Here is a 15097-nt window from a genome sequence, read left to right as displayed (position 1 = left end):
ATCTGGCCCAATTTTTTCATAATGCTCTGCCATTCATTTTGCCTCCTCTGATTTCCTTCAACTCTGGGTTAATAGTTTTAGTAGTAAAGAAAGACTGAGTGACCTGTCTAATGTCCCACTTTTACAAGTCTTTTCTGGGCTCTGATTGAAACTGTTAACTGTTAAATGAGCAGAGATAGCAGGTCTGTGCACTACACAGTTGCATGTGGACACAGATTGTCCCATTAAATGAAGACCTTATAAACTTATCAATATTTGAATGTATCACATACAGACAGCAATTGTGTATTGACTTATTTTTAGATATTTGGAGACCTTTTTATAGAAACTTGTGCATAGATTTGCCAGCAGTGTTATTGTTTTGTTGTTGTTCTGCACAAATAAATTTTTAAAATGTAGTATTTTTTTAAAAAAACACTCTCTGCTCCCAATCTCAACGTGGTAGACTGTTGTAGGAAAGAGAAGAACCACTGGTGTAGGAAGCTATGAATATATATAAGCTATATAAGCTATATATAAGCTATATAAACCTAACACTGACTCCCATGTTGATGGTATAGCAGCACCCCCCAATGTTTCTCTGCCAGTGCTCTATCATGTTTTGGGCACGGCGTGAAACCTATGGCATAGTGTTAGGTAAAAATAGATTGAGGGCCAAATGCAAACAATCATGGTAATGTGATATGTATGGTCTATTCTGGTCAAAAAACCAGTAACTTTCAAAGAACAGCAAGTGCTAAGAGGCAGGGGGCATCGAGCGAAGTACCAGCCACAGTTCCAGCTGTTCTCTCCACTGTGACAGCAGGTCCACTGTGACAAGAAGATGAAGGCCTTTATGGGAACACTTCATTATTAATTTTAAAGCCTGGAAAAAGCTCTACGATGCTCTTCTTGGTTCAGGAGTTCAGATCAGAACTGAGAGCAGAGCTCAGTCGGATGGCAAGCAACTCCTCAGCCTCAAAAGGAAAGATTTGCAACTCACTGAAGGAGCACAATTACAGAGCGCAAAGGAACAGCACTCTGTTGCTGCATCAGAGTGAAAAGGTTAGTTGCTGGCACTATCTCATAAAGCAGGATTTTTACAAATTTCACTACTGTTTGGCAACAGAGCACTTTCCTGCTTGGGAGCTGTCCCACCTCTGCTCTGCCAACCAGTTTCCCGCCATTGTGTGCATGAGCCAACACTTGCCTTCTTCAGGGTCCATTGTTCTGTGTGTGTTTTGTTCTTGAAGAGGGACTCGTTGGATCAGTGGGTTTTTGGACTAGGAGGGAGGGACTAATAGTTGCTAACAATGCAGGTTTGGGTTATCTGTGAATAAACCCTCATTTTCCTACTCCCTGTTGAAAACAACAGAGTGCATGTGCTCACCCACCCAACACTCACCTTGATGCCTTTCCCTAAGCATTCTCCAGGGCCCATAAACACCGAACCCCATTGCTGTGTGCATTCTCAAATTTGATGGATGGATAATTTGGAGGGAGAACTGTTCTGTTTTGGTGCTGTTGTGCAAAACACCTGCTCCAGAGCCTTGTTTCCCCAATGCCTCTTGAAAAGGGCAGCATGCATGTGTTCACAAGCAGCCAATACCTGCTTTGTGTGCATGCAACAAAAGACAGTGAAAAAGCCCACCCAGAACAAACCAATAATGGAATGAAGTTCGTTCAGAAACCCCCAATTTAAAATTGAAACATTTTTCAGCGCACACCCTTTCCCAACATCACATACAAACGCTCAAATTCTTGTGAGAGCTGGGTACTCACAGAGGTAGACAGAAACATGAGAGTATGATGACTACTTACGGACATACACACCTTGACCGGTAAAGGTACTGTTTTAGCTATGTGATCTGTATAACCATGTGTATTGGTAAAGTGTCTTCTGGGGGTTATTTTTTATATATCACTTTTTTTCCTTATTCAAAACATTACTTTAATGTAGGGAAATAAATATGGGAATATTTTTTCAGGCATATGTTCCTATAAGGGTGAGTCATATGTCCTGGTAACAGTCTTCATTTTTGTGATCATGGTTAGACAACTTAAGAATCTCCCCTACCTTTTCTGCTAATAGCCAGTAGTAAAGGATTTTTCCAGTTTACTAAGATTAGTCCTTTGCCATAGCGGCAGCTCTCAGGATCCATTTGGTCTATCCAGGGTTGAGCTCCGAAATATGGGCTTACTTCCTCCCAAAGGAAAACATGTGCAGAAAAGGCGGTTGATAAATACAAAAACAAATTGATTTCTCTCCTTTTTATGCCTGAAAGAGGATGTTATATGACATTTCCCCCGTCGTATCAGTTATACTTTCTATGGGGAATTTACATCTCCAGTGTGATGCTGAACTGACCATTTAATGGTTGAAAAGAAGTGGCTTCTATCTTAATCAACAAATTCCCATCCCAATCTCCAGGTGACCACCTGTCCCTGATAGCCCTTCCCCACTCTCCTAACCATACTTCATCCAAACTTTTCTCTTGAAGACTCTGCCTATGTAGGGATAGAGTTCCTGAGTTTCTCATGTGTTGCTTAACTGTAATTCTTATACTGAGTTGATAGAATTCTTTAATTAGCCCTTTTTATATAAGTTTAAAGGTCATCCTGTTGAGCAGTTAGTTTTCTATCTTTTATCTGACCAGAATCCTTACTGTACTAATCAAGTTGTTAGGTATTTCCTAGTTGATTGTGAATAATTTTGGGTAACTTTTTTCCTCTCTTTCCTAAAATTTATCAATGTTTATCTGTTTTATTCTTTATGTTGTATTACTTACTTATGTAGCAATTGAATCTTTCATTTTTTATTGTTCATTTCTGATTGACTAAACTTCTTTCCTATATCAATCACAGTTCTGCATTTCTGCCAGGAGAGCCCTACAACTCTCTGCTCACTGGTGGTTTCTTCTCTTGGACTAGACATGTGGAAAGCACACGTCGTTTCAAGTTAAAGTAACTACAATTGGACACTAGGATTTCACAAGGTGGATGCTTTATTGGGCTGCCACAAGTAAATCTACTATATTTTATAACTAAACTGCCTGGATTTGTGATCTTACTTTATAGACACATTGATATAAGCACAGTTGGCTTGCAGATTAATTGCTCTACTTTAGGTCATTAGGCACTGGATTAATAAATTGCTTATCTGTAAGGTGTACTATCATGGTTTTATCTTGTGTTTTATGTATCTTAAATTTATTTTATTAAAGACAGGGTTTTATTATGATGGAATCCGTGTGCTGTTGCTATTTGCTGATACAATAAAAACTGTAATTATGATTTTCATTTACAGCACAAGGGAGTCCAAGCCATTACTTTTCTTGCTACTCTGTACCTTGCTGTGTTATGCATCAGTCTCTTCTTCATACTTGTTTGGAGGAATATTGAACCTTGCCTAGATCTGGCGTGATCATACATGTCTATCCTGGCACAGATGTCCTTTAGCCAACAAGAAGATACATATTCTTGCTGTGAAGGAATGAACTTTCAATAACTGTACTCTCTTGGTTCTGGATCAGAAACCCCCACGGTCATCCTAAGTCTCACTCAGTCATGCTGCCCATTTCCCTTACTCTAAATGGGTACCAAAATGAATCTAGGTAGTAATACTGAGACCAGCAAATTTGAGGGTGTCTCCTGCTGGACAGATATGCACATCCAGCACTCTATTTGCATTGTTTGAAGGCTCCACCTAGTTGCCACGTCTCCCACTTCACTTCTACAAGCTAGCCCAGAATCAATCACACTTTCACAATTTTAACCTACTGCACTCAATGGATGGCAAGCTTACCTGCTCTTCCTCCCCGTTACCACTCTTTGGAAAGCAAGACTGAATTGGTATGGTAAGTATACAGAGATCAGGCTTCAAGCATAGAAACTAAATGAAAGTTTAACAAAAATAGCGTGCACATGGTCTGTTCAAACATTAGGCTGAGCAAGGATACAAAAAAAAGGTGAAAACATACCATCGACTCACCCTGCACTCAGGAGTTATTCTAAACGGTGTTTTTGAGTAGGCTAGTAACTCTTGAAGCAGCAAAATTTAAAAGTCCATCATTACCTTAGTTTTTAATTAATAGGACTTCTCTCTATTGACCTTTGCCACATGTACAAGCTGGAGTTCTTAAGTAAAGGCTTGTGCCCATCCAAAGGCAAAAAGCAAGATGGTACAGTGATTTTTCCCCTTTGTCTTGCGTATCTATAATCTACCCTTGGGAGTTCACCTCTGTGGCATTCGGATCTTCCTTCAAGAGAAAGGAATTATTTTCTAGCCATTTGATTGTTCATGTCTGTCTCTTGAGGTGTGAGATGGTAACCCTTTTGTTCTACTTCAGACAAGGCCATTAGCATCTGCAATCACTAACTTATGCTGTTCTTGGGGCTTGATGGCTCATCCCCAGCCTCCTCCTTTCCACCAGCTAAGTTTGCAGTAAAGTTCCAATTTATAGAGTGTAGTCCCAATGGCTGAGTTACTGGGGTAAATTCTAGGGTGAAGGGCATTTCTTCACACGATATTGGTGATAACAAGATTTAGTCATCAGTAAGCCAGTAAAACTAATTTCTTCTCCTTCCACGTTTCTCAGCTGTTGCCAGATCAGGCAAGAGGGCATAATGTCAGGAAGAAAAAAAGCAGCTAATATGAGACTAGACATGGCATGAGAGGGATCAGTGTGTATTCATGCATGTATCCACCGGTTCATACAGTAGGAAATATTTTAAATACAAAAAAGGCAGAGGGGAGAAAAAATGATAAACAGTGCCTCAGTCTGTCATCATACTTCATTACACAGGAGTTAATGCAGGGTTCAGTTTCGCTAAATTATGCACTCTTAAAATAGCAGCAGTCACTGTTAGATGGGGAAGCCTCCATCATGCCTACTTTGGTCCTGGGGCCCAGAATAAAAGAGCAACTGGGCAGGGGGGGCAGCAACAGTTTTCCTGTTAAAAGAACTCATAAATATGAGGATTTCCCCAAAAGGCTAAACAGCACACTCCCAGGCCCACTGCAGGCTGGGAAAATGGGGAGGGAAGCTGAAGCTCGTTCTTTATATGTGGCACAGTCACTACTCAATCAGGCACCACACAGCCAAAAACCAAAAAGAATCCACAATTCACATGTGACAGTTACTCAGAACTCACAGTGAGGACCCAAGATCCAGTCTGTGTTATCCATAATATCTATCACACCCCTAGTCACAAGATCAGGCAGGTGTTTTACAAAGAGACAATTCCATGAAGGGTGATGACACTTTTGGATTTGCCAACACATACATTCACTGAGGATTCGTCAATCATGGCTGCTACCTATAAATTCAGAGGTAACAGACCTCTCAGAATTCTTAATAGGAATAACAATAACATTATGTTCCTAAGAAGGCTAGAAACATCTGGAAACTACTTTTATAAACAGAATACTCCACTAGCATCTTTGGTGTAATTCAGCAAAACAATTCTTACATGAAATGCAAAGACCTACAAGAGGATCTTTCATAACCAAATTAGAGGATATCAAAAGGGCAGCTTGGATTTTATTCAAGTAAATACAAAGCAATGCACATTAGGAGAAAAGTCTGCTTCACATATACACTGATAGGCACTAATTTTATTTTTACTATTGCTGAAAGGGAAATGAGCAAATGTTCCCAAACAATTTTGCCTACTGCAAAACGGAAATTCCAATTAAGCAAGTTTCAAGGAAGGCCCTGGGAAATGGGTGAAAATATTCAAGGCTCACAATTTTCTAAGTGGGAATGGACAGGACTGGCTCCGGCTTCGCCTATCCTGAAAGACAGCCAATGGGAGTGGGTAGAATACTGGGCCAATCAGAGTTAGAGGTCCGCTGGAGGGAAAAGGAGGCTTTAGAGTGACTGAGAGAGAGAAGGGTCTGAGACACTGCTCAGAGAGGCAGTACAAAAATAGCTGGCTGTTAATCTGTTCTTTTATTTTGAAACTTTTCCTATTTAAGCCCACTATGTTTACATGAGGGGAGGGAAAGGGGGGGGCAGGGAGAGAGGCAGACCTCCATCTTGGTAATTAAGCCTTCCCTGAAATTGCTTTCTTCCATCTCCTCCCTGATCCAGCTGAACATCTCGTTGGTTGATTTTGAGAGTTCTCTCCAGGAAAAATCCCCATAAACATTGATGGAGAATCCTAGTTACCCTCTCTTGCTTTGTCTCCTTTAAGCTAATTTCTCCCAACTAATTAGGAGACTGGGTAACACTGACCAGGGAACTTCCAGAAGTGACATTGTGCTGGCTGTGAGAGTGGTCATGCACTTCACACAGGGCTAATTTTGGCACCCCACAGGCCAACTGTTAAAAAAAAAATCAGCCTTGAGCAAAGCTGAGAAGCACTTCAGCAGACAGCATGATGATATCAATTCTAGAAGTGACATCATTGTGCCCCGGCTGGAAACACACACAAAAGTTGAGCCTAGTAAGAATCAGCTCCCTCCCACCCAATGCCAGGGATACCCAGCAACCCTAGCAGACAAATCCTATAAAGAGGATAACAAATCTAAAACCACTGAGAAACCAATGGACTTAACTCCTACAGAATTAAGTTCATGTATCTGATTTTCTGTGCTATAAAAATATTTCTTTTATTTCAACAACACTTATTCAATAATATTCAGTACTGCTAGCAAGGCCCAACAGAGACATCTCTGTATCAATGTGTTTGTATTATTAATCTCACACAAGTTTTATTGAACATGCGGACCTGAATGAGGTAAGGATGTAGTGAAAATAATGAATTTTTTTACAGCTGTTGTAAGACAATGTCGCTAATATGCAATTAAGTAGAATGCCAAGCTGATTTTACAACTACAACCCAAACAATCCTTACAGTTCATCCAGCCTTTAAATCTCTATGTATGACAAAAAGAAAATGATTGGTTATTTTTACTGGACTTTTTTTTTTAGAAAATATAGTGGAATTACATATAAAATTTAATTTTTATTTACATTTTGTAATTCAGAGAGCAATTTTTACTACAAGTATTTTAAAGAACCAGATAAAATGTATATCTACAATTTTATACAAACTAAATTATAATATGAAGTTACTTTTACTGTAACTTCTAACATAAGAAGCAAGTTGGTATTCTACAATAAATACTTTGCGAGTTCTTGCCTACAGATCACCATCCTCCTCTTCTGAATGTTTGATCTGCTTCTGTGTCTTCTTCTCTGGTACTTCGCTGCCTGCTCATCCACAGTGCTAAAGAAAAGAGTGCTTCCACCTGTAACTACTGACTGAAGCACCAAATCATTCAATACCATCCTAATGTAATTCCTGATGGAGAACATTTCTACATTAGCCATGGAAAAACAACTCAGTTTCTGGATGCCTACACATTGTTACTGTACAGAAAACTCAGAAATGTGTGAGAAAGTAAACCAGAGTAAAGATGACTACACTGTAAAAAAAGTTCCATACATTGGCTGTAGCTCCACCAGATCAGCCAGCTCTCTTACAGTAGTGCATTGTAAGTTGTTTCCTTGCTGTCAGAGTCAGAGCTCAATACAACTCAAGCCCTCTGTTGGCACAGCAATGGGGCTATGGGCAGGGTTCCCAATAAGGCTTTAGGCACTGAGCTCTGCAGCGCTGGAATGAAGGATGTCCTTGAAGGCTCTGCAGCTCATACCTTGCCAACCACATCATCATCTAACAGATAATACTCAGTTTTAGAAGTGTAGATTTAGTAGTCCAGTAAAGCAGACTTATTTCCAAGGGCAGCCAACACATGGTGAACAGAGAGGGTCCCAACATCATTGTCTTCTACCTCAAATTATCCAGGAAGGTAAAATTCAAAGAAGACAATGAAAAACTGACAGATCTTCTAGGTGATGGGCATTAATACACCAACTGAAATTCAATCAATGTAAAAGCAAAGCAATGCACACTGGGGGGCTACCTGCATGTTTGCTAATAGCATCTGAAGTGGCTGTAACTGCCCAAGAAAAATCTTGGTTACAGAAAAAAAGCTCACTAATCTTATCATAATGATGAAAATTAAGAAGCGACTTAAAACTCCCACTATTGTAATATCATTATATAAAGCTTTGGTGTGATCATATTTGGAATACTGCATACACTTCCAACAATTCTATTTCAGGGAAGACTACCTGAGCATTGGAAGTGGTATAAAACTGAACAACCAACATGATGAAAAAGGAGTATTTTTTCTACAAGAAAGGCATTTAGGACTTTTCATTCTAAACTACAAAGGAAACATGAGTAAGGGGTCTTGCTCAGTGGTACAGCATCGGCTTTGCATGTAAAAGATCACATGGTAAATCCCTGACATCTCCAGCTAAAAGAATCAGGTAGTAGGTTATGTGGCCTACTGACAGTCACTGACAGTCACAGCAAACAATACGAACCATGATAAACGGTCTGTCATAAGATAAGGTAGCTTAATAAATCTTTATATAAGTTTTTGATTTTACTTGTTTAAAACATTTATATGCCAACTTTCCACTCAAATAGGGTCTGCGAGTCAGTGAACAATACATATTAAAACATTAAAATAACCTTTAAAGATATATATAAATACAATAAAAACACAGACATACAAACAAATGAACACATGCACAATCAGGGAAGAGGCCAATAAGAGCTACTGGGAGTACTCCAAACAAAAGTGTTCACCTGTTGGCAGAAGAGTGACTGAGGAAAGCACACAATTTCTCTGGGGAGGGAGTTCCAAAATTTTGATGCCATGACTGAGAAAGTCCTTTCTTAGGGTGCCACTCATCTAGACAAAGAGCCAAAACACACGAGAAGAAATACCTAGGTTCAGCACGTGTTCTCTTACCTCAAGGTTTGCCGGGATCTGTAGGCATCCTGGAAACTTAAAGTTTAGCATTTACAGAGCAGCAGGAAGGGAAATACAGGCGCCTGTATTTCCCTTCCCCTTCCTGCTGCTCTGTAAATGCTAAACTTTAAGCTGCCAAGACACCTACACTTCCCAACAAACCTTGAGGTAAGAGAACAAGTTTAGCATTTACAGAGCAGCAGGAAGGGGAAGGGAAATACAGGCGCCTGTATTTCCCTTCCTGCTGCTCTGTAAACGCTAAACTTTAAGCTTCCAGGACGCCTACAGATCCCAGCAAACCTTGAGGTAAGAGAACACGTGCTGAACCTAGGTATTTCTTCTCGTGTGTTTTGGCTCTCAGATGGCAGGGGAAACTGAAATAAGGCCTCCGAAGACAAATGAAATGGACAGGTAGGTTCATACTGGGAAAAAGTGGTCCTTAAGGTATGCTAGCCCCAAGCCATATAGGGATTTAAAGGCCAATGCCAATCCCTTGAATTGGGCTCAAAATCAAAGTGGGAGCCTGTATAGATGGAGCAAGACTGGAATGATATGGTCCTTACAACCCAGAGTGATTCCGCACACGTTGGATAATGCACTTCCAATCCTCTTTATAGATCATTTGGAACGGATTTTTTTGTGTAAAGAAAAATCCACCTCAATCGATTGATAAAGTGCATTATCCAACGTGTGCGGAATCACTCCCACTCTAGCCAACATTCTGGCCACAGCATTCTGTACCAATTACAGCTTCTGGACAGTCTTCAAAGGAAGTCCTACACAGAGCACACTGCAGTAATCTAATCTTGATCCTACCAAGACATGTACCACAATGGCAAGATCTTTCCTGCCCAGGAAGAGCCATGGCTGGCTCACTAGCTGGAGCTTGTGAAAGGCAGGCTCCTGGCCACCACTGGTGATGGCCACATAGAGCTGAGGTTTTTTTTTAAAAAAAAACATTAGGCAAATACATGAAGGACAACTGTATCATTTATGATTGCTGTGAAATGTACTTGTTAAGAGGCCATATTCCTCTGAACATTGGCAGCTAAGGAGTGACAGAGTAAGGAGTGCTTCTTCATATCCTGCTTGCAAATCTCCCATGGGATCTAGCTAATAACTGTTGTAAACAAGACACTATATTAGATGGATCCTCAACCTGCTCCAGCAAGTGTGTCTGGTACAAATGCAATTATCACCCTGCTGGTTATGAACACCTGCCTGACCACTGTTTGAAATTTATTTATTTGGGACTTTTATTCCGCCCTCCTCACAAGCAGGCTCAGGGCGGATCACATCATTTAAAACCATAATAAATATCACATGTTCCATAAAACAATGCTGGGACAGATGCAACTTCCTTTGAAACAGTAAGGCAATTCTTATATTAGAATACTTTGCAATGAAAGGTATGCTGAAATGTTTATGAAATAAGAAAGTTTGGTAATATTGACTTTTTCTTTATTAATAAGCTCCTTTAATCAGGTGTTGGGCAAAAATCAATAAAATCAATAAAATACTATAACAAAGTCATACGTAAAATAAGCATATAGTCAAGTTTATTATTACAATCTGTGACCAGTACATATAAAACCATTTGCAAATCAGTTTAAAAACAGTTGAGACTGGATACAGGAGAAGAACAATGAATAAATATAAGAGTAAAAAAATAAGATCATCATAAATTAGTTGTTTACTAGAATAAATTAAAACCTATCATAAGAATACCCTAAAAGAAACCACCACTGTCAAAAATCTGACAACAGAATGAGTTATTAATGGATTAACATCTGCCAGGGAAAAGGAGATCAACAGAAAGTTGATATCTGGTTCAGTATTCTGACCACTGGCATGATCCAGAAATCTCAAAATAAAACCTATTGATCACAATATAAAATAAGATGATCTAATGACAATATTAACTTTACTGTCTACATCATCATTCAAATCATATACTCTATTCCTATTCCACAAAAGCCATGCTTACATGATTGATTACAATCCAACTGCTGAATAGACAGCACATACATATTTGTTCCCTGGATACAGAAGTCCATCACCCATCTTAGGTTTCAATCAAATGCACCCAACATGCACCTAAACAGAGAGATATCTACTGAGGAAGACATAAGGAGCTAGTACATGTACAAAGAAGTACAAAGAATAAACAGAATTTAAAATAAACAAATATTCCAATAGAAACAAGCGTATGTATTCTGTCTCCTTTTGCCTGCCCTCTATCAGATATTCCAAGCAGCTTTATGATGAAGGCCTGTCCCTTTCCCGTGAAAGTACAAATAGGCTCCTTCCTTTCAGCACGTCATTCCATTCCAAATCCCAATCTATTCTAATGTGTAGCCATACCACCATGTATGACTTAACTCTGTACTATTTTGACCACCACTCCATCTTCATTCTCTCTGCCCAGAACCTCCTCAAGGAATTGCTGCTATAATTCTTTTTCTTCTCTTACCTACTGAGATATCATGAATAGTGGCAACAGTATAATAGGAAGTTTCATTTTCTATTCTTTGACTAGAACAGTCTCTTAAATATACATTTTGACTTTTCAATTACTCAGGTCAACTTTTCTATTAGCAAATATTCATGAGGAAACAGTAACTTGTACTCCTCTCATGGAATATCACAAAGAAGAGCAACTAAAAATGCAACAGTTCATTTTGAGTAATTTATTATCTTTTATTGGTTCAATTGAGCCATGTATTTATAGAAGTTTTCAGTACTTACTTCAGGTTAACTATCTTCAAGCTGCAAGTTCAAACCCACTACAAAGACAAACCTATAAACAGAAAATAAAAGACTTTATAAAATCTATCTTAAAACCATGTTGATAAGGAAACAGGCTGTATAAGGAGATACTAATAATAACTGAGGTTAACAAAGCAACTACATGGAATTCAAATTTACACTTAAAACTTGTATGCCAATTATGACAAATCTAACACATACATTTTTGCTTCCAAGTTTCCCAATTACAATCTTAATAGTGAAATCGTAAGCAGAGTTACTCCAGTCTAAGCCCACTGAAATCAATGGGCTTAGACTAGAGAAACTCTGCTTAGGATTTCACTGTAAATCACTAAAGTAATAAATGTGGAAATTATGAGGGTGGTAAAATACTCTGACATTTTAATAGAAAGATACATGTTAGTTTAGAAATGAAAGTATTTTTCAATTTAAAGCTTTGCATTGTCATCACTCAAATACAAAGAATTGATAAAATATTCCATAATACATCAAAAGTGAATCAGGATATCAATAACCACAACAGTAGACCAATTTTATATAAGTAGGAGGGCTGTACTGTAAGGAAATGGCTTAAAGAAGTGCACTGGTAAAGGGATAGAGAGAGACTATAGATTATACTACTGAATACTGTCTGTTGTTGTATGTTCCTACTGGGTAATTTCAGCACTGTTTAATATGTAATGTTCAAAGGCTTATGCTTTTTGTTTAGCATTGTTTCAGGTCTATATTGGATTGCCTGTTTTTTTAATTTCTGCAAATGTTGCATTTGCATTTCCTATTGCATTGTTTATTAACTGTCCCAGCTGCGAATAGTATTGACTTAAGACTGTGCAACCCATCTTGAGTTTCACTGAGAAAGGTGTACTATAAATAATGTAAATAAATAAATACTTTGAAAGTTACTGAGATAAATCTCCACAAAGAGGAATTAAGGTTTTTTTCCAAATTGCTTTTTATGTCAAGAATATAATTTGAGGCCCATCTCCTGTGTTCTGTGCTCCAACTGAAGACCATAAACATGGAGAAATGACAGCAGCCCAGTGTTATTTCATCACAGACCCTTCAACTGCAGTTATAGCTCACGTATATAAAATCTTTATTCTGTAACTCTGCAATACTTCTGTTTGTCACCAAACTCTCGCACCAAGACAATACAGATACCAAGCTATCACAGATGCACATGGAAAAAGAATGTTCAACATATCTGTTATCTCTCTGTGTTCTTCAAAAGTTCACTGTCTTCTATTCTCTATCACTGGAAACAATCCACCACATGGAAATTTAGGCACAGTTTATTTGGGTATAAAAAGAAAAAGCAAAAAGTGAAATTTGAAAGCCAATGGGGAAGCAGTTAGAAATCTACACAGGCTGAGGAAATGTGAAAATAAAAAATACATCAACACACTAGACATAGGGCCTAGCAATTCTAAAATATCTTATTACCTGAGTGATAAGTTCTGGGATCCAGTCCTCATTCCACCAGCAATGGTCACGAACAGAACACCAAATTTCCCACTTTCATAGAATATTTGAATGTTAGTGCTCAGTTGTCCAACTGGTTTCAATACAGTGAGGTTCATAAGACCAATTCAAAGCTGTTAGAACCATCAGACTTTAGAGCAACTGTGTTAAATCTTTCTTTTATGTAAAAATCCTTTCCCAGCCCTATGGAGCCATGTCACTAATGGCAGTACTCTGGATTTTGGCTACACAGTTTTATCCACCTTGACTCCCAGTGAGAAAGGCAGACTAAAAATAAAAATAAAGAAGGGTGACTGACTTGTCACTTTCGTGAGTAACACAGGTCATCTGCAAATATGGATGAGATACTTTAAGGGTTAACACAATGATCAGTGTCTTCATTATCTTCTGTATTTTCTGAAAAATACCATTATTATGCTATAAATGCTTTGATTACCACTATGTTTAGAAAGTTTAGTTTCAGACGGATTAAAATTTAGTCACTGTTATTCTTTATTTTAAAAAAATCAAATATATAATGCTTTTCAATTATTTTGAGATTTAGAATCAGAACCACAGCAAAGATTGATAAGTAGTATGAAAACAGGGCATGTTGTCATACCAGGACTGATTTGTGGCAGCCATTTTCTTTTCATATCAAACACTGACACGTCTTACTGCACTCTCTCTTTAAGCCTGAAGGTGGCAATGATTTAACTTGTGTTCTTTTCAAGCTTTATGAAGTTAGTACTATTGCTGTCTAGTTCAACATACAACCACATTTCAGCTACATACAGCTGCAGAACAAAACCTGATTTTAAAATTGATGAAAGTTTCCATGCTTTAATAATTTATCAACAAACTTAAATGCATGCTATGCTAATAGTTCATCCTACTCATCCCAAAGGAACAAACCACATTACAACATACAAAAACAATATATAAGAATTTTTTGAAGTGGAAACAAGCAAAAATCCACAGAAAAGAGTACTCTAAGTCTTCTTGCTCCTCCAGACACTCCCATTAAATGGCACAGAACCCTACCAGTTTCTAGTCAATGTGAAGATTTTCTTCCAAATTGTTCTGTGACACTCAACCAATGCTCCTAGGGCATGAGGACTGTCAGGCAGACTTCCAGCCATGTCTTTTTACCATTCCGCTCTGCCTATCCTTATCTTGATCCTCAACTGCATTATTTTTAGTCTCTTTCCTCACAATCCTCACTGCACTCCAAACTTTCAATACCCTGTTCCAATGATACAACATTTAGCCAAGTAGATTTACTCTAGGTTTTATTTTGGCTGGCCTTGAATGACAACAATGAATTTCTGATACTTAATAAGGGGTTTATCTGAGATTACATGATGAACTTTCAGTATGATTAGAATATATCTTGGGTTCTGTTTCTTTACTGCATTTGTTTTAAACTTCTGTTCCGTATTCTGTTCTGCCAAACAGAAAGAAAAATTGTGATCAAACCAGGAGGCAGAAAAGGCAAGCTACGTGGCAGATCTGAAAACTGAAGAAAAGAGCTCAAAGATGAGAATGAGAAAAAGTAGTAAGAGTAAACCAAAAGTGCCAGTTGCAGTAGAAATATTCATTTACTTCCAAGTTATATTAATACAAGATCAGAACCAGACCCTATCACTTAAATTGCCACCTTAACCACTGAAAAACAGTATGTATCTACAAAAAAACATTCAATGTTAGGTTTTGTTGAAACTCCAATGGATAATATTACCAGGATGTATTCTATTGAATATTCTTCCACTTTGATTTTTAATCCCTTCATATAGTTTTTTTTTCTTTTAGCAATCATTTAACCTTGCACTGGCATCCCCAACATCAAGTAATACATTACGTAATAAATGAACAATAAATTAGATTTTATTTTATCACCTTCCACAAGAATCTCTGGTAACTGAATGCCCCAGATATGAAGACAATTAACTGTATTTCATTTTCAGCTGTTGTCTAAACTTTAGAATGGCAAACGACTGAAGGGCTTCAAGAACTGAAGATAAACTGGTAACTTGCCAGTCTCACACATCA

The 15097-nt window shown here is 38.2% G+C and overlaps 1 protein-coding gene across 4 annotated transcripts in view; it reads right to left on the bottom strand.

The window, feature by feature from the left end:
• Positions 1-15097, bottom strand: part of ZNF644 (zinc finger protein 644) — a 74588-nt gene that overhangs the window by 50963 nt on the left and 8528 nt on the right. For all 4 annotated transcript variants that reach the window (XM_054980158.1, XM_054980160.1, XM_054980157.1 and 1 more), the window contains exon 3: positions 11564-11615. The gene's annotated coding sequence lies outside the window, so the exon portion shown is untranslated. The remainder of the gene's footprint in view (positions 1-11563; positions 11616-15097) is intronic.

Source organism: Eublepharis macularius, chromosome 5, assembly GCF_028583425.1.
Source record: "Eublepharis macularius isolate TG4126 chromosome 5, MPM_Emac_v1.0, whole genome shotgun sequence".
Lineage (NCBI taxonomy): Eukaryota > Metazoa > Chordata > Lepidosauria > Squamata > Eublepharidae > Eublepharis > Eublepharis macularius.
This window is presented reverse-complemented; position numbering and strand designations above follow the sequence as displayed.